At 38.6% G+C, this 19,369-nt stretch overlaps 1 protein-coding gene across 3 annotated transcripts in view; it reads left to right on the forward strand.

Annotated features, from left to right (window-relative positions):
- LOC144313251 (uncharacterized) overlaps positions 1-19,369 on the forward strand; it is a 270,639-nt gene that overhangs the window by 156,333 nt on the left and 94,937 nt on the right. The window lies entirely within an intron of this gene.

The raw sequence follows: 19,369 nt of genomic DNA on the forward strand, positions 1-19,369 counted from the left end.
TAGCTATAACTGATCTGTATAATTAGCCTGGGCTAATATCCCCTAATGTCTTTCTATTTAAAGACACAGACACACTATTTATATACCCAGACAAGTTTGCCATTCTGAGAAATCATATCCATTTCAACAATGAGAAGCACCAAGCCAGTAAACAGACTGGCAATTTGGGACTGTAAGAGGAACCTAGATCCATAAAGCCATCATCAGAGGAGTCCTAGTGTGTGAGCAACAAGAGAAAGAAGAGAGTGAGCCCAAATGCATTGGTCACAGTTGACTTTAGCCCCTTCTGACCCCCATTCGGTAATTAGGAAGGTAATTAGTAACTTCCCCTTGCCTTTCCTGGTCTCACTGACATCAATAGAATTGGCCTGCTCCTATGCCCTGCATCTCAACATGGCTGATGAGCTGAGTCAGCTAGGATGAAAGAGATTCTCCGGCCCCCACCATGTGATTTTGATTAACCAAGTCTGGGAGAGTATTCAGAAAACTGAATTTTTAACAAGCTCCCCAAGTTATTATGATGATCATCAAGACTTGGACGCCATCATTAAATCACTTAATCTTAGGGGGAGTGGAGAGCCAGAAAGAGGGAGTTTCATCCGTGCATCAGTGGAATCAGCCCCAGGCACTGGCTGGGACTTTTGAGAAAGACCCTAAAAGTACTCCGTCCAACCTTATATGTTTCTTTTCATAGGCTGTCCTTCCAGGATGTCTAATACTAAGATTTTCATAAATCTGGAGCAAATTGATATAATTTCTATGAGAAGATAGAGTCAAACCAAAACTCCATATCCTGGTGCTCCTACCTTACAGTTTTTATACTGGCCCAGCCTATTGACAGGACCATTAACAGAAAAAAACCCTAGATGTGCATACAGTTAAAACGGAAAAGAGGGACGCCTGAATGGCTCAGTGGTTGACGATCTGCCTTTGACTCAGGTCATGATCTTGGGATCCTGGGATAGAGTCCTGCATCAGGCTCCCGGCAGAGAGCCTGATTCTCTCTCTGCCTATGTCTGCCTCTCTCTGTGTGTCTCTCATGAATTATAAGTATAATCTTTTTAAAAAGGGGGGGGGAGACCATTAAAATGACAGTGTAAATTACATGCAAGAGAAACCAGAATGGAAGAGGAACTAGAACACACTGGCTACCCATTATTGGCATGTATTTGTTAAATAGTAGGTGCTTCTAACTCTAAAACTCAAAGAGCCTGTACGCCTGGCTCAGCGGTTAAGCACCTATCTTCGGCCCAGGGCATGATCCTGGAGTCCTGGGATTGAATCCCACTTTGGGCTCCCTGCATGGAGCCTGCTTCTCCCTTTGTCTCTGTCTCTGTCTCTCTCTCTCTCTCTGTGTGTGTCTCATGAATGAATAAAAAAACCCCAAGAGCCCTTATTATACAATTGGACAGTAATGTTCAAGTTATTTTAAATTCAGATTTTCTTGAAACATTTCTAGTAATCTTCCCTTGTTTGTCTTTCCAAAGCCTTGTTCCTCTTCCCAACCCCCTCCAAATCAAGACACTTTTTTTCTTATTCTTATTATATATATATATATATATATATATATATATATATATATATATTTTTTTTTTTTTTGTAAGAGAACTGCAAAAGAGTTGACACTTGGCATGTGGTGATTGAAAAAATACACTGTCCCTTCTCACCACCCCTGATGGCTTTATCTGACAAAATCCATATGCTGTGTGATCACCATGGCAACTAAGTAGGATTGTAATTGCAACCCCAGAAAGCTAATTTTTTCACTCAAATTGTGGCATACGTTTAACCTGTCTGAAGTTTCAACAAACCATCTTTTAATGACAAGTGTTTTGAAAGGTCTAATTTAGTCTGTTTGTTTGAAAGCACATTTCTTCCTTTTTTTAACTTAATAAATTAGCTTTAAAAGGGGGAGTACAAGAGGCTGCAATATTTTCTGACCTTACCTTGCAAAATTATACCTGATCATTTTATAGCAATCAAGTCTAAATGTATGACTCTTCCTGAAGGCACACAGGCATTAGAATCCTCACAGTCCGTAGTGAGAGCCAGGTAAGTCTCTATGGAGGTACAACCACACAGACAAAAAGTTCTTAAGGTTCAAGTTCCAAACTCTTTTCTTCTATCTGCCATTAAGGAAAAGCTGCCTCCGCTGTGACCAATGGCATGGGTATTCAAGCTACGTAGCTATTAAACTTTATCATGTAGACAAACCATAAGAGACTCTAAACTCTAGGGAACAAACTGAAGGTTGCTGGAGGGGAGGTGTGATGGGGGATGGGGTAACTAAGTGATGGACATTAAGGAGGGCATATGATGTAATGAGCACTGGGTGCTATATAAGACTGATGAATCACTGTACTCTAACCCCTAAAACAAATAATATGCTATATGCTAACTAAATTGAATTTAAGTAAAGAATTTTTCTTTAAGTTTCTCATGTAATGAACTTCAGCTTAGGTGAAATTTTCCTTCGGTGCTCAGATTCACAATAATTTCTAAAGTGGCTACATTTTATCTTTCTGGATGTGTAGATGAAGCATTATTTTTGAAAAACTATGTGGGTTTAATCATCAAATTTTCTTTGGATACATGAGGAATGAAGTGCCTGGTGAAGAAACTTTAAGAACCTGGCTCTGACCCAGCCAAGAATTATAGATATTGCCCTCAAGAAGCCTACAATCTAGCTACCTGGAACTTCACAGGTTTAAAAAAGAAAAAAAAGAAAAAAGAAAAAAAAGCTTGGGAATGGAGTTGAAAAGAATTGGAATCTAGTTCGAGCTCCAATGGTTTCTAGCTGTGTGATCAAGCCCATAATGTGCAAATGGATGGCTTGACAAAATGAACAGTGTGTATCCTTGAGTCCAAGCCCAGGTCAGCCTGAAGGAGGAAGGGATAATCCAACATCAACCTCTCTGCTTGAGGGACAAGGAACTTCTCAGTGAAGACATGAACCTACAAGAAGGGAAAATGAGCCCCGCATGGCCCAAGGAAGAAAAGGTTGATGAAGCAGAGAGATGCTCAGCACAGCACAAGGTATGGATTAGAATATGCCCTACCCCCTAACAATATCCATCCTGTACGTGCTAGGACCCCATCACAGCACACCAGAGGACAGAGACTGTGGCCCAGAAAGCCAAACAAGGGAAAGATCCTTCGTGCTAGAGTGACCGCCCTGTGATTTGTCTGGGATAACCTCAGGTTTACATACCTGTTGCCCCAGCATAGTTAGCAATGGCTCCCTCCCACCTTCGCTCTCAGAAGTGCCTCAGTCTGAATTTGGAAGTATGTGGTCACCTGCTCCATGCTGGAATTTCTGGATGGTGAAGAAAGCTACGAGGTGGTGCCCCTTTGTGAGTGTGTAACCACAGCTCCTGGGTGTGAATTGAGGAAGCTTCCCACTCCCCTTTGCCCGGAGGTGGCTACAGAAACCTGGAACAGCAGTTGGGCCCAGGAGCATGAGGCAGCAGCCTCAGGAGCAGCAGCGCCACAGTCAGCAGATGGGAAGTCAAGGAGAATGACCATGGCAGCGGTGCTTCTGAGAACATGGAAAGTACACCCTACAAGCTCCTGGATGTAGTGGAAGGCAGAGAAGCATGGTTTTGCGGTAGTGAGGGCGAGTATTGGCCACACCTGTCCCAGCTCAGGAGGCCCTCACACTGGCTGCATCAGGCTCTCCAGGGGACCGGGGAAGCATGCACAATGCAGGAGTAGCTCAGAAGCAGTAGGCAGGCTTCAAGTCATTTGTGAGCTTTCCAACAATGCTTCCGGTGTCAATCCTTCACATGGTCCAGCCACTGAGCTCATTCCAGGCAGTGGGTCCTTTCTTGGGCTACCAGTTCCTGAGAACCCTTCTGGTGAGTCTTCTTGGCCTCCTTCCCAGTCTTCTGCCTACAAACGTGGGGATAGCTCAGGTTCAGAAGGCACTCTCCCCTGTCTGCCCTTCAGTCTTCTATTTCTATAAAAAAAAGCTGGAAAATGTGCAACAAATTCTGGGCACACTCCATACCTCATGGCTCCCCAAAACTAGAACATTGATTTTGTTTACATTTTTCAATCATTTTACTTGGAACTACAGCTGGAAGTACAGGAATAGATTTTACTCTTTCTTTTTCTAGAAACGTTGCTTAGGACTGAGGCTTTGTACTTCCAGTTTGAATGAAGAAAAGAGAGATGGGAAATTATGAGAAAAATGATAACTGTTACTGGTTTTCTATTTCTTCTATAACAAATTACAACAAGCTAAATGGCTTAAAATAGCACAAACTTAGTATCCCATGGATCTGTAGGTCAGAAGTCCTGGTGGGTTTAGCTGATTCTTCTGCTCTGAGACTCACAAGGCCAGAATCAAGGTGTTGGCCGTCCTAGGCTTCTATGTGGAAGCCCTGGGGGTGGGATGGGCAGTCATCTTGTTCTATGCTCATTTATACTCTTGGCACAAATCAGCTCCATGTGGCTGGCTTTAGGTCCCCCTTTCCTTCCTGACTGTCAGCCTGATGTTATTCCCAGATTCTAGAGGTGGCTCACATGCCCTCACTCATGACCCCCTTCATCTCCAAAGCCAGCAGCCCTGGGTCTAGTCTCTCCCACATTTTAAATCTCTTTTACTTCCTCCTCTGATACATCTTCTGCTTGCAAATGGAGAAAGTCCTCTGCTTTAAGATTGGTAATCCATGTTAATCTCCCTATTTTAAGGCCCATAACCTTAATTACATCTGTAGCCCTTTTTGCCACATAATATAACATAACCATGGTGTGTCACCAGAGGATAGAGGGTTCGGGAATCAAAATCTGACTACCCACAAATTTAATATCTTGAAATATGACCGGTCCCATTGCTATTCCTGTAGCTCCAATTTCAACTTCAGCTAAAGGGAAGCCCTGAAGATGTAAGCAAAGAGATGGTAGATGAAAAACACCTAAAATGCATGCCAAGGTGGGAATCTAATCAGGACTGCAAAAGGTTTCAACGGAGAAAGTACTGTAACTTCTCAGGCAAAATAGGTGACCTAGATCCATTTCCCTCCAGCCACTGTCCAAAGATAGCACAATCTTTTTTCTGAAGAGGCCACAGCAGGGCCAAGGCAGCGGCAGGGACTACTGAAGGCAGAAGCCCTGAGCATGAGCTGTGTGTAGGGCACATTAACAGTCAGCCCAAGGAGGCCAAGGTCTGGCCTCATTGCTGATGCCAGCCCAGGAGTGGAATGACAGCACCACAAGAGTGGAAGTCTGAAAGAAAGACACTAGAGGGAAGGGCAACCAGAAGGAGAATAAAGTTTATAAAGATGCCATTAAAAAAAGAAATTCAGGGGACCCCTGGGTGGCGCAGCGGTTTGGCGCCTGCCTTTGGCCCAGGGCGCGATCCTGGAGACCCGGGATCGAATCCCACGTCAGGCTCCTGGTGCATGGAGCCTGCTTCTCCCTCTGCCTATGTCTCTGCCTCTCTCTCTCTCTCTCTCTGTGTGACTATCATAAAATAAATAAAAATTAAAAAAAAAAACAAACAAACAAACAAAAAAAGAAATTCAACTGAGTAAATTTGAAAATCAAATTGGCTTTATTAAGCTACTCGTGAAACAGAGAGCTTCTCATCTCGCAAGTAGGGGGAGCTCTGAGAAGTTGTATAAAGTGGAAGGTTTTTATAGGAAGGAGGGTGTGGCAAGAAAGTTACTAGCAAAAGAAAAGGACTGCTCCAGGTGAGGTCACCTTAGCTGAAGCGGAAGGGCAGTCTTGAGGTGGATTCCTCATCTTCCTTTGGGGGATGAAGAGGGCCCATGTGACAGATGATAGCATTGGTTCTTATCAGAAAACTCCTGACTGAATGGCTAAGAGTTATATTTCTGGGGGAGGTTGAAACTACAAGTAGGTTAGGTATTAAGACCTTTGTAACTGGGCCAAAGTGACACCATTTTGGGCCTGTGGTTTTCTTTTCAACAACTCTTTGATATATTTTTCTAACAACGTGCATGTTTTATGCACATCATAAACCAAATATGACATCCCAATTAACTGTGGTGATGTTCTAGGACCAAAAGACCACTTTAACCTTAATGCCAGCTGATGACTTTGACCTATATCTTCACAACTCACTAACCAGCAGGACCGCGTGCCCTCAGCTGCATGATGGCATTGAGCCAAATTAGCTTGAGGACATGAGAGACTCAAGAGGAGAGAGGTCCACGGATGGGGACAGCACAATATCCCCATTCTTTCACTTGAATTGAGTACATAAATTAGAAACTTTAAAGTAGAGGCCAATGTGTTCTCAGGACAGTTATTAAAATTGTTTTTTCAGTGTTTGCCTATCCAGTATTACAAAGTTTTTTTTTTTTTGTAGGAAAGAAAGTAATTCATGTTTCAGAACTGCTGTCATTATAAAAGAAGTCACAGCTACAAGTCTAGACATTTATGACTATTTCACAAGGACTTGTCCTTATGAAATAATCATTGTTTTATGCCAGCCATAGTTTATTGATCTGATATGTGCCTGAAATTATTTAGATAGTAGAAATAGGGCTCTCTTCTCTTTCCAGCATACAGAGAAAAATTATCCTAGACTCCTGAAAATATAATAAGCATCTGATATTGGAAACACATTAGGGTTATATTTTTCATTTATTAAAATCAGTTTAAAATATGCTCCAAATTCAGTTTCTACCCCTCTCTCCTCTTTATAAAGAAAATAACTTTTCCTCAATTGTCTTCAGTTGTCAGGAATTTCATTTTTACAAAATAAGGGAAAAGGAGGAAGAGGAGGAGGAGAATAAAGGGAAGATGAGAGGAGGAGGGAATGGAGAGAAGAAGACAGTCTTTACAGTTAACTGGATTTTATAGATCTCCAATGAGCACGTAGCTCATAGGCAGGAACACAAGGATTAGAGTATGTATGGCAAGGACTGTAGGGTCACCAGATAATGAGGGCTGGCCTAGAAGAAAAATTCTTATGCTCTGTAGCCTCAGCTTTCTGTGGTGCTTCCATGATTCATTGTCTTAAAACCAAGTAATTTTGGGGGTAGTTCATTGCAGAGGTCTATAGCTATGTATCATTTTTATATTCTCTAGAAATTACTTCTTTCTGTTTTACAGATGAATATGTTAAGTGTAGCTTTCATGTTCTAATGTACTACATCAGCTAATATTGATAGGAAAGTATGTCCCTTGTGACTCAATATTGACCTTTAATATTTATTTTATTGCTTATGCAAGATATTTCAATGAACTCTATTCCCTCTTGATGTGTGTTGATGGTATTTTTCATTGCTTTCCCTTACTAAAACTACCTGTTGTCAGACAGTGTAGTCAATCCATCAAGGTAGGAGAAAGAAGGAATCCTGCGTGAGAAGCCTGTATTGACTGATTAATCTCTGATGCTTGCCCTGAAGCCTGCAATTTGCCACAATTAATTTTGGACATCCTTTTGCCCCATGTAAGATATCTTTTTCCTTTGGTTACTTGCAGAAACTGAGCCCTAAAATGTTACTTTTCAGTGTATCCCAATGTATTATCTCCAGAGGTTTATTATGTGTTGGATAAAAAGTGCTTCCCCAACCCAGCTCATAAAATAGTACCTATGTCATCTTCCAAAAGCTCTGTAATTTGGGGTTCCATTTTAAGTTTTTAATCCACTTGAAATTGATGTGCGTTTATGGTGTGAGGTTAGGATCTAATTCCTTGTTTTTTTGTTTTTTTTTTTTTCGATGAATAATGACTTTTGTTAAAAAGTCATGTTCTGGGCACCTGGGTGGCTCATCTGTTAAGCATTGACTTAGTTTTGGCTCAGGTCATGATCTCTTGGGTCCTGAAATTGAGCCCCACTTCAGGCTCCATGCTTAGCTGGAAATCTGCTTAAAGATTTTCTCCTTCTGCCCCTTCCCCCATGCACTCTCTCTCAAATAAATAAGTAAATCTTAAAAAAAAAATCGTGTTCTGCCCATAAATTAGCAGCTCCCACTTTGAAATAAGTCAGGTCTCCTGGATATGTGGCTCCCAAAACACCTAATCTCAGTATATTTCATAACAATCCCTGAATTCTCATAAACTTGAGTTCTCCACTCTTTGCTTTCTCTTTTTAAGAAATATATTAACCATTCTTGACCTTTTGTTCCTCCATATACATTTTAAAATCCATTTATTTTATTCTTTTATTCCACACACAATAAGAAATCCCTGCTCAGGTTTGAATGGGAGTTTTGATAGGAATTGAATCAATAGAATCAATAGGTCAATTTTTTAAGATTTAGCTTCATAATGATTTCAAGTTATGCTGTCTCTGAACGGGGTATATCTTTTGTTGGAGTGGGTAGGGAATTCTTTATTAGGAACGTTTTAGGAAAAAATTTAGGAAGTTTTTCAGAAAATTTCATTTAAAAATTTTCTACACAAACTAGAAAAGTAGCTAGATTTATTCTTGGGAAATTTATATTTTTGATACTATTATACATGGTATATTTTTTTAAAAGATTTATTTATTTCATTTTAGAAAGAGAGAGAGAGAGTACAAGTGTGGGGAGGAGTAGAGTGAGAGGGAGAGAGAAACTTTACCATAATCTTCCACTGAGCATGGAGCTGTCCAGGGTTTGATCTCAAGAAACTGAAATCATGACCTGAGCTACAATCAAGAGTGGGGTGCTCTACTGACTTCACCACCCAAATGCCCTGTAAATGATATGTTTTAAAAGTATCCCCTGATGGGAGCACCTGGCTGGCTTAGTTGGTAGAATATGCATCTCTTAATATCGGGGTTGTGAGATCCAGCCCCACACTGGGTGTGGAGATTACTTAAAAATAAAATATTTTTTAAAAAGTATTCCCTGATGTGTAGAAAAAATATAATTGATATATTTATCTAGACAACTCTAAGGAGTCTAAATTATCCAGAAAATTCACTAAACTTTCCTAGGAACCATTATACTTTATTTGTAATTCCTTGGGATTTTTGATATAGATAATTTTACCATCAACCTATAATGACAATTTTATTTCTTTCTATCATACTATTTTTCTCTTTTGATCTGTTAATGTGATAAAAATATATTAATGGATTGTCTTATGTTAAACCACATGGGATAAACACAATTTTTTTTAATATTCTTTGCTGGATTCAGTTTACTTATATATTTGTGATTCTTATATTTTGTATTAATTAAGCTAGAAACTAAAGTGCTATAACAAAGAGACTGATCATACAGCAGTGTACATACAATAGACATTTACTTTTCTTTCTGGTAAGAATCTGGGGTAATTAAGTGTGTTCCTAGCTGACAGGACAGCTTTATGTGTTTTGTTCTTGGCTTCAAAGTCATAGCACTTCTCAGCTACTTGAAAAAGAGACAAAATCCTGGACAGTTCTCTTAGAAAGATGACCAAGAAATTGCCCTTCTTGGATCCATTCATATCTCGTTCACCCAAAGTTAATCCCATGGCTACACATAGCTGCAAGGGAAACAGAAACATATTTCCTATGGCTGGGTGACCAGGAGCTCATGTTAGATGAAGTTCTGTATGAGTTTCTTTTACTAAGGCAAAGGGAAACTCGAATTTGGGAGGCAATTAACAGTCTCCAAATACATATGGTTGTGAGAAAGAGTGGATTGTGGTTTTCTTTTTTGTATTGTCCTTGTCTCAGGTTTTGGCGTCAAGATTTCGTTAGTTTCCAAAACAACAACATAAAAAATAGAAAAAAACCCACTTTGTAAATATTCTGTTTTATCTACCCTTTGGTGTAATTTGGGTAAATTTATAACTTAAAAAATTTTAATTAGAACTTTTGTTAGAAATACCACCTGGTGTTTTTTTTTTTAGAAATAATTCTATTTAATAATTCCAAATATTCAAGAGACACAGTACTATTCAGCCTTTCTATCTCTTCTTGAGTCAATCTTTGGTGCAATTTTAAAAGTTACTTATCTATCAGCATAAAGTTATTTAAAATATCATCTCTTACTATATTTTTAATTTGCCATGTCTGAATTTATTTCATCCTTTCCTTCTATGTATAATTTAATTATCTGTTCTCTTTTTTTATTTGCTTCTAAATAGTATTATAAATTTTATTTGCTGATATTCAAGAATAACTTTAGTCTATCTTAGCCTTCTCTGTTGTATACTTGGTCTTTATTCATCTTATCTTTTCTCATTTCCTTCTTCCTTCTGTTTTACTTGCTTTTATACCAATGCTTTTGTTCTGACTTCTTAAGATGAATACTTAATTCATTCACTAAGTATTACTTAAGCTGCATCCATATGTTTTGATATTCGATGTCATCATTATAGTTCCACCATAAATATTTCTAATTTTATCATGATCTTTTAACTCTTGAAGTTTTTAGAAGCAAAATATCTCCATAGAAACAAAATTCAAAGCAGAATAATATATAATGGGACACCTGGGTGGCTCAGTTGGTTGAGCATCCCACTCTTGGTTTGCTCTGGTCATGATCTCATACATCATGGGACTGAGCCCTGTGATGGACTCTGTGTTCAGCAGGTAGTCTGCTCTAGATTCTCTCCCTTTGCCCCCCTGACCACCAGATGCACATGCTCCCTCTTTTTCTCTCTTTCAAAGAAATGAGTATATCTAAAACAACAACAACAACAACAAAAAAAAAAAAAAAAAAAAAAAGCAGGCTATATGGTATGCTAAGTCTTATGTAAAAAAAAAAAAGAAATAATATATTATTTATATATCTGTTATTTATTGCAAAGAGAAACACAGGAAGGATAACTTTTTTATTTCAGTAAAGTTTTATTCCTACAAGTGATATTGGGGTCAATAGAAAGAAATTTGGGAGAGTGACTTTTCTCTAAATATACCTTTTTGTAGAATTTCACTTTTGGAAGCATATGAATGTTCTACATATTCAAAAAAATAAAATTAAATCAACAAGGTTGGGAAGAGAGGAAAAATTAAAGCTGAAAGCAGATTGAAACAAATACACTTAATTGTATTTTAAATGAATTCCATAAGCATCCCAAAAGAAAAAAATAACACTAATTGATGTGATTTATGAACACGGTATTTGACTGTATACTTGCCATCTTGGGCAATGTTATGGGGCAAGTACTGCAAATAAATCTGGGAATCATTTTAGTGGATTTTGGTTTTTGCCATAGTGTAAGTCAAACAGTTCTAAAACAATTTAGATCTATGATAGGGTCCAACAAGTGCGTAAATGTGTTGCTGGGAGCCAGATTTATCACTATGACATATGTGTATGGAATGAGGGCAGGAAAGAGTCACGTGGGAATGGATTGGAATTGGAACTATCAGTATAAATTCATTATCTCTACAACACACATACATGTGTGTAATGGATATAATATGTGCATGTGAATACACGTATGTGTACACATAGCTATATGTTTGCCTATGTGGGTATGCAGATATTCTCTCCTCTAGTGGCTGAAAAGGCCAAGAAGCAAAGACATCCTGGTAGTACCATGAGCACACCCAGCACCCTGATCTTAGATACTAACTCCAGCCTCACTAGCCAACTCCAGGTTTTCTTTATCTGAAAATTACTTTGCCTTTGTTTTTGAGAGATATTGTCACCAAGGCTACAAATTTAGCTTGATGTTTATCTTTCTCTCTGCATATTGAAGATATTCGAGTGTTGTTACTTTTCTGTTGTTAATTTTGGGAAGTAAACTCTCAATAAAATTGTTAAATTTTGTAGGTAATTTGATCCATCCCCATGTCTTTAAGATCTTACCTTTGTCTTTGGTGTTGTGCAATTTACTTCTATGCATTAGGTTTATTTTTTATACTGCTCAATACAAAAAGTACAAAACAGTAATTATACCATAAATGGTATAAAACTAAGGAAATTCATAGTCATTCATTCTCCAGTTGTTGCCTCGGCCCCTGTTCTCTTCTACTTCTGAATTTTCAGGAAGATACAGGTTTGACCTTCTCACCCTATTATCTGTATTACATGACTTACCTTCCCTATTTTGCATCTCTCTGTGTTTTGCTTTCAGTAATTTCTACAAATCTAGTTTCAAATTTCCTAATTCTCCCTAAGCTATAGGTAAAAACTAGTAGCAATCAAGTTTTTAACTCTGAAGAAGTTTTACATAATTTCTGGAAGCTCTATTTAGCTCTCTTTTTTTTTTTTTAATATTTGGCCTTCTTTTTTAAGTTGCTTGCTCATTTTATTCATGTTTTCAAACTTGCTAGGACTTTAAATAAATACTAAATGTGATTATTTCATATGCTCTGCTTGATTATCATAATATCCAAAACCTTGCAGGTCTAGTCATACCATCTGCTCCTCGTCAGCACTCATGTTCTTGGTCCTCTTCATTTTATGATTTTTTTCTCTCTTTCTTTTAGCACATAGGCCACTCAGATATTTCTTTTTGTAGACCTCATATTAGAGACTTTGGCTGGACCTTAGAGTTCTCTGGCTTTGTCTTTCACCCTGTGTATTTCATAAGACTACAAATCCAACGTTTGAGTTCACTCTTAGAGCAAAGCCCTTAAAGCCATGAGCATGTGTCTTACCTCTTCAGAGTCTTATTTTCATTGGATCTTGGTCTTCCAGTCATCAACTACTTTTAGTATTTTATTTAGAAATTTTTACCTGTTTTCAGCAAGAGGGTCGGTCAAGGTATTTGGTCCTCCCTACTTCTGGAGCCTTCTAGAAGTGCCTTGCATATATTATAATGACCTTTATAAATTTGCACATATTGTATAAATGTTTGTGTTATTTTATTATAAGAAAATTTTTATTTTTTTATTTTTTTAAAAAATATTTTATTTATTTACTCATGAGAGACGGAGAGAGGCAGAGACACAGGCAGAGGGAGAAGCAGGCTCCCTGCAGGGAGCCCGATGTGGGACTCTATCCCAGAACTCTGGGATCACACCCTGAGCCAAAGGCAGACACCCAACCGCTGAGCCACCCAGGTGTCCCTATTATAAGAAAAATTTTAAACAAAAGACTAGAAAATCACTGACCTAACATAATATGCCCTTTGTCATTTAGGAATAAATATAAAGAAATAGTGGTAGAAATACCATGGCCATTGTTCACCTCTGACTCCTTTTCTAGTGCTTTCTGTGAGTGGGGTGCTAGCAGTGGGAAAAGAGTGAGAGGAGGGCTTGATTAATACATGGGCTGGAATTTAATGCCCCAGAATAACAGCATTTGTACATACCCCTTCCTGGACATATAGAAGCACCACCTCTCCCTATATAGTCTTTTGTCCTTTGAAACATTTAGACCCATCCTTTATTCTAGGTGCATTCTTAAGATAAACTCTTGGTCTAGGAAATTCACCAGAACTCAGTAACGCACATGCATTTGTTGGATTCTATTAATTACAATATTTGGTTAGACTTCTTTTCTCTTAAATAATATACCCAAAGCATTAAATAATATAAATAATAATTTAATAATATGTCTTGAGGATTTTCATGCTGAATTGTCTTTACAAGTGTGCATTGAATGGTTATACCATAGTTTGACCAGTGTTTCATTTTTAGTACATTTCTGTGGCTTCTCACTCTTAGCTCTTACAAACTGAGCCGTTATGAATGACCCTGTAATTTATCTTTATTTTATAATTATGTGCTTAGATTAAATTCCCAGAACTTAAATTGTAAGGTCACATGGCATACATATTCTTAATGCTATCCAGAAGAGTTGGGCCAATTTACCTTCCACAAGTGGCCATGGAAGTACAGCAAGAAAGGTTAGCTTGTTAAAGGTGACACATCCAGAGCTAATCCTCTGATTGAGCTCTAATAAAAAAATAATTTTATCAGATTTTTTCTTACTTAAAGGTCTTACAAAATACCCAGATTTCCCTCCCCTTTCACTTCTTTATAAAAATTTAATATCAGAGTTATTGCAGTTTTTCAAATTACTGACATATCTTTGCTTTGACAAAACCCCAGCTGTCACATGCTGACTAGTAGCCTGTGGTATTTTCACAATTAATTAGAACCAAATAGCAGTGCCACAACAAATGAACAGACAATTTTCCTATTGTTATCTCTTTGAATAACTCTGTCCACAGACCCCACTAGTGGTAATTCATGGTGAGTTCCCTGTAACCAATGTGAATTAGCAGTAGATATAGCTTTTTGACACTAATTCTGCTTGGATTTGGTCACATGAGCATCATATGTTATGATTTCTAGCAGATAATGTTGAAAGATTGATCTTATAAAATAAACAGGCAGCTGGCTATCTGGCATGACTTTGCATTTGTTTTCGCTTAATAAGAGACAGGATTGTTGTTCATTAGATCTCTTGCTGTCCCTGGTTAAATCCTCCTGTCTTACTGTTCCTGCCTTTGAGATTAGGCTGCGCAAAATGGCATTTCTACGTAAAGAGCTTGTGGCCAGGGGCAACAGTACATTTGAAACGGCTATTTCCTTCTCACCATGGACAGAAAGGTAGTTCAGGCGTTATGTAACTGCTTCCCAGGCAAACATCTGTCAGTTGCGCCTGGGAAGATGTCAGATGCACAACTTCATCAGCTGGGAATCAAAATCCATTCAGAATACTTCTGTTTGCAAACTTCTGTCATCAAGGCTGTTCAGGTTGTAAGTTCTATGGCAAAGAGAAGTCAGGGCTTGAATGCTTAAAAAGAGGCTCAAATTTAAGGTAACACACGAAAATTGTAAGGAGTTGGCAATTGCCCAGAAGCCCCTTCTCTGAGTTGAGGTTGGGAAATTTGGATGTAGGGTAAGTTTGAATTATATACTAACCTTATCAAATCTTAACTTTTTTTCAGACACTGGTGGATTTTTCTGGTTGTTTGTGTTATTCATTTGGTTACAGAGAAGGCCTTTCACAAAGCTTTTATGTTGATTTTCCTTGAGGATTTGAGTTCAGCAGTATGAAGAATATTGAATATATGCAGGGTCAATCCCATAAAAACTGAGTCAGAGAAAGGAGGCAGATGATTACTCTTAATTTGCTATGAAATTGCACATAGGCTCATAAATATCAACGTGACCTGTGAAAATGAAGCAAAGAAAGGATTTACACACTAGGAAGATTTTAGGCAGTATGCTTCTTGCCTTTTTTTAGCACATCTTACCGTGTTATTTGTTTAATGATATGTTTTTATTGCAGCATTACAGCCTGTACATTAGTTGTTATTCTTGTCCTTTGAAAGCAATTAAATTGTTGTGATTTTTAGGGCACGGTTATAGAATTGATTTAAGTAATACTTAAGAATTAGAACAATGCATAAGAATCATCTGGAGTATTTGTTTAAAATGCAGATTTGGGGGATGCAATTCCCCCATGGTTCTAATTGGGTACACAATCAGCAAAGCCTAGAAATCTATTTTTCTAACAAGCATAAGAGATTCTGGTTTGGGTGGTCCTCAGAAAAACACTGTTAAAAAATACAATTTTTCAAAAGATTAAAATTAAAAATTAAATTTAAAAATCAGCTTTATAGAAAAGATAAATGAAGAATCTTGTTTTCCTGTATAATTTATTTTTATAATAAAGAGGTGTGACCAGCGTCCTGATTCTTTAAGAACCAAGGCAGATAAAGTGTGGAAAGTGTGTGCACTGGGATTCCTTGGAGGCCACCCCTGCTTGAGACTAGGAGATGACTTTAGTAAGTCACTGTCCTGCCTGTGTCTCTCTTTCCTCTCCTTCAAACTGGGGGTGGGAGTGAAGCAAAACATTTCTTGTACCTGGATAGGTTGAATATAAAGCTGCTCAGTAAATCCAAACTGATGTTATTATATTCAACACTTGGACAATGTTTCATTCTTTCCAAATTGTTGAATTTGGTGCCCTGTAATCACAAATGTGCAGGCTTTAATATCAGACCCTAAACTGTGTAGTCGTAGCCTCTTTGAGGCTTTGAAGGGTAAAGCAAGGTCACAGCCACATTGCAAGTAAACCAGCCCTGAAAGATACAATCTTAAAGGCTGCTAGAAAAAAGAAATTTCTCAGCTTCCCTTGGTAGTTGTGTGTTTCAGGCCTTAAAATCTTTCAAGATCGGATTCTCAATCCAAGCTGTCTGTGCCACATTCTTGCCTGTCCTTGAAAGAAAGAGAGAAACTGCCCACCCTGTGGGCAGAGTATCTCAAATGATACTCTTTCACAGACCACAAAGAGTCACACTCTCTCTTCTTATGTTGTTGTTGTTGTTGTTTTAATGCAGGGTATAAAGCCAGTCTCTTTGACCTTTCCTATAAAGCTTCAGTAAAACATCTGTATTTTGCCCATTGCTTCTTTTCATTCTAGGCACTCACATGCACTGTGATGATGACCATGACTGTTTCATGTGACATCTTTCCTTAAACTTACTGTTGTTGAGTAAATGTTCTCAGAGACCATTAAAAAAAAAAAAAAAAAAAAAAACACCTAAGCCTATCTGGGAATTTTTGTCATTAATCTCATCGTGGGGCTTCAGCAAGCCAATTTCACCCCACTAGTTCTCTGCATCTCTCAAATGAGAGGCTGGAACTAGACGCTCTTCGTTTTGTTCCTCTGCAAACTCTTCAAGTTGCTTCCTGTACAAAGAGGATGGTGTTAACCCAGAATGATTTGGTGGCAAGCAAGGACTCCTGTTTTGTCAAGGGCATCTTGTTTTTTCTAACACATCTGTTCTGGTGATGAGGATAGTCTCCCATGGCAGGAAAGAAGGGAAAGAGGGAGGGGCAAAGAAAACAGGAAGAGCAGAAAGGATTGAAGGAGAAACAGAAGGAGGAACAGAAAGAAGGGAAGAAAGTCGTAGCCAGCAATAATCACAAGGAGTGTAGATGTCACAGGTACACAAGGGAAAATCACAAGTGTTTGGTGCCCGTATATATCCTCTGCCTGAGGGCTGATTGAGTTCCTGAGACTGTTTCTTAGAATTCCATATATTTATTTGGAGGGAAAAATATGTTTTTATATATTTTTAATTGGGTCTAAATAAACATAGGGCCTTGAATCAGTTACTGAGCTTCTCATGGTTCATGGTCTCTGTCTAGTCACTGGTAAGATATTTGATCGATGCGTTTTTTCTATAGATGTTCCTTTAGTTACTGTCCATTTTTACTTATAAATTTAAATTTTACAAATGGCATAAAAAACCCACTAAGAGGGGCACTTGGGTGGCTCAGTGGTTGAGTGTCTGCCTTCGGCCCAGGTCATGATCCCAGGGTCCTGGAATCAGGTCCTGCATCAGGCCCCCTTGGGGAAGCCTGCTTCTCTCTCTGCCTATGTCTCTGCCTCTCTCTGTGTCTCTCATGAATAAACAAATAAAATATTTAAAAAAGAAACCTGCTAAGATTTTTCTTTATCCCTGTTTCTCTTTCTCAGTGGAGAAACCCGGGGCTTTAGAGGAAGGCACCGTGCAGGACTGCCCTGTGTGCGGAGAGCTCAGTGTAGCCCTTGAAGGATGCTTCCTGGCTTCAACCTTTTTGACATTTTGCTAGAGATTTAAAAAGACACTAAGTTTGCACAATTCCCTGTCACAAAATATAAAGAAGTAGCTTCTAATCTATATGCTCTTCATGGCACGGTAGATGCCCTTTTCAGAAATGGTTAGGAGAACGAAAGGTTACATGGATGGGAATGTCTGCAGATCGGAACCAATATATTTCTTACTATTCATGCTACAGAGGGTAACCCCAGTGCTTTGCTTTCTGACTCCCAGATCCTGAAAACTGTTTCTGAAAGTTTACTCTTCAGTATCAAATCCATTGGAATTGATTCCTCAAATGGCCTGGCCATCAGATGATCTTGATTATTGAGAATTCTTTAACATTTATTTCAAGAATCAAAGTGCTGATGGACCAACATGGTACATCTTGCTTCTTACCAAGGAGAGGGCTCTTCTGAGCATGACTGGACCGACCACTGCAGACCTACCCAGGCATCTTCTAAACACTTGGGCATTGGTTATTTGACCTAACTCCCCAAGGACTCATCAGAGCTATAAGATAAAGGAAAACTAATTAAGCACCACAGAGACTAAGGTAGCCTCATGTGATCTCTCTATAGCCAGCATTAAAACCTAGAAGGAGCCTTCCAGAAATGTATGCCCTTATGGATTAAAAAGTGTTTCTTTTCTGTCCTTCCTAGCTTTTTCCTCCTTTAACTGCTGCTATGATTTGCAGTTAATAGTTTATATCCAAGTCCACATGCTCAATAAGGATTTGAGGCTTGGGGTTGTATACAGATCTTTAATTAGTCTTATAATTGTTTTATTTAGTCCAGGTATAGACTTTTTCCCCTTAGTAATTTATATACTGGAATATTCTCTGTGGAACATGATAGAAAAAAGAAAGGATAGAACTCTTGTTAGAACTTCTTGCAAGATACATCCACAAAGGCAAAAGAAACAAAAGCAAAAATGAACTATTGGGACTTCATCAAGATAAGAAGCTTTTGCACAGCAAAGGATACAGTCAACAAAACTCAAAGACAACCTACAGAATGGGAGAAGATATTTGCAAATGACATATCAGATAAAGGGCTAGTTTCCAAGATCTATAAAGAACTTATTAAACTCAACACCAAAGAAACAAACAATCCAATCATGAAATGGGCAAAAGACATGAACAGAAATCTCACAGAGGAAGACATAGACATGGCCAACATGCATATGAGAAAATGCTCTGCATCACTTGCCATCAGGGAAATACAAATCAAAACTACAATGAGATACCACCTCACACCAGTGAGAATGGGGAAAATTAACAAGGCAGGAAACAACAAATGTTGGAGAGGATGCGGAGAAAAGGGAACCCTCCTACACTGTTGGTGGGAATGTGAACTGGTGCAGCCACTCTGGAAAACTGTGTGGAGGTTCCTCAAACAGTTAAAAATATACCTGCCCTACAACCCAGCAATTGCACTGTTGGGGATTTACCCCAAAGATACAAATGCAATGAAACGCCGGGACACCTGCACCCCGATGTTTCTAGCAGCAATGGCCACTATAGCCAAACTGTGGAAGGAGCCTCGGTGTCCAACGAAAGATGAATGGATAAAGAAGATGTGGTTTATGTATACAATGGAATATTACTCAGCTATTAGAAATGACAAATACCCACCATTTGCTTCAACGTGGATGGAACTGGAGGGTATTATGCTGAGTGAAGTAAGTCAGTCGGAGAAGGACAAACATTATATGTTCTCATTCATTTGGGGAATATAAATAATAGTGAAAGGGAAAATAAGGGAAGGGAGAAGAAATGTGTGGGAAATATCAGAAAGGGAGACAGAACGTAAAGACTGCTAACTCTGGGAAACGAACTAGGGGTGGTAGAAGGGGAGGAGGGCGGGGGGTGGGAGTGAATGGGTGACGGGCACTGGGTGTTATTCTGTATGTTAGTAAATTGAACACCAATAAAAAAAAAAAAAAGAAAAAAAAAAAAGAAAAATAAAAAAAA

The sequence above is a fragment of the Canis aureus genome, chromosome 1 (assembly GCF_053574225.1).
Source record: "Canis aureus isolate CA01 chromosome 1, VMU_Caureus_v.1.0, whole genome shotgun sequence".
Lineage (NCBI taxonomy): Eukaryota > Metazoa > Chordata > Mammalia > Carnivora > Canidae > Canis > Canis aureus.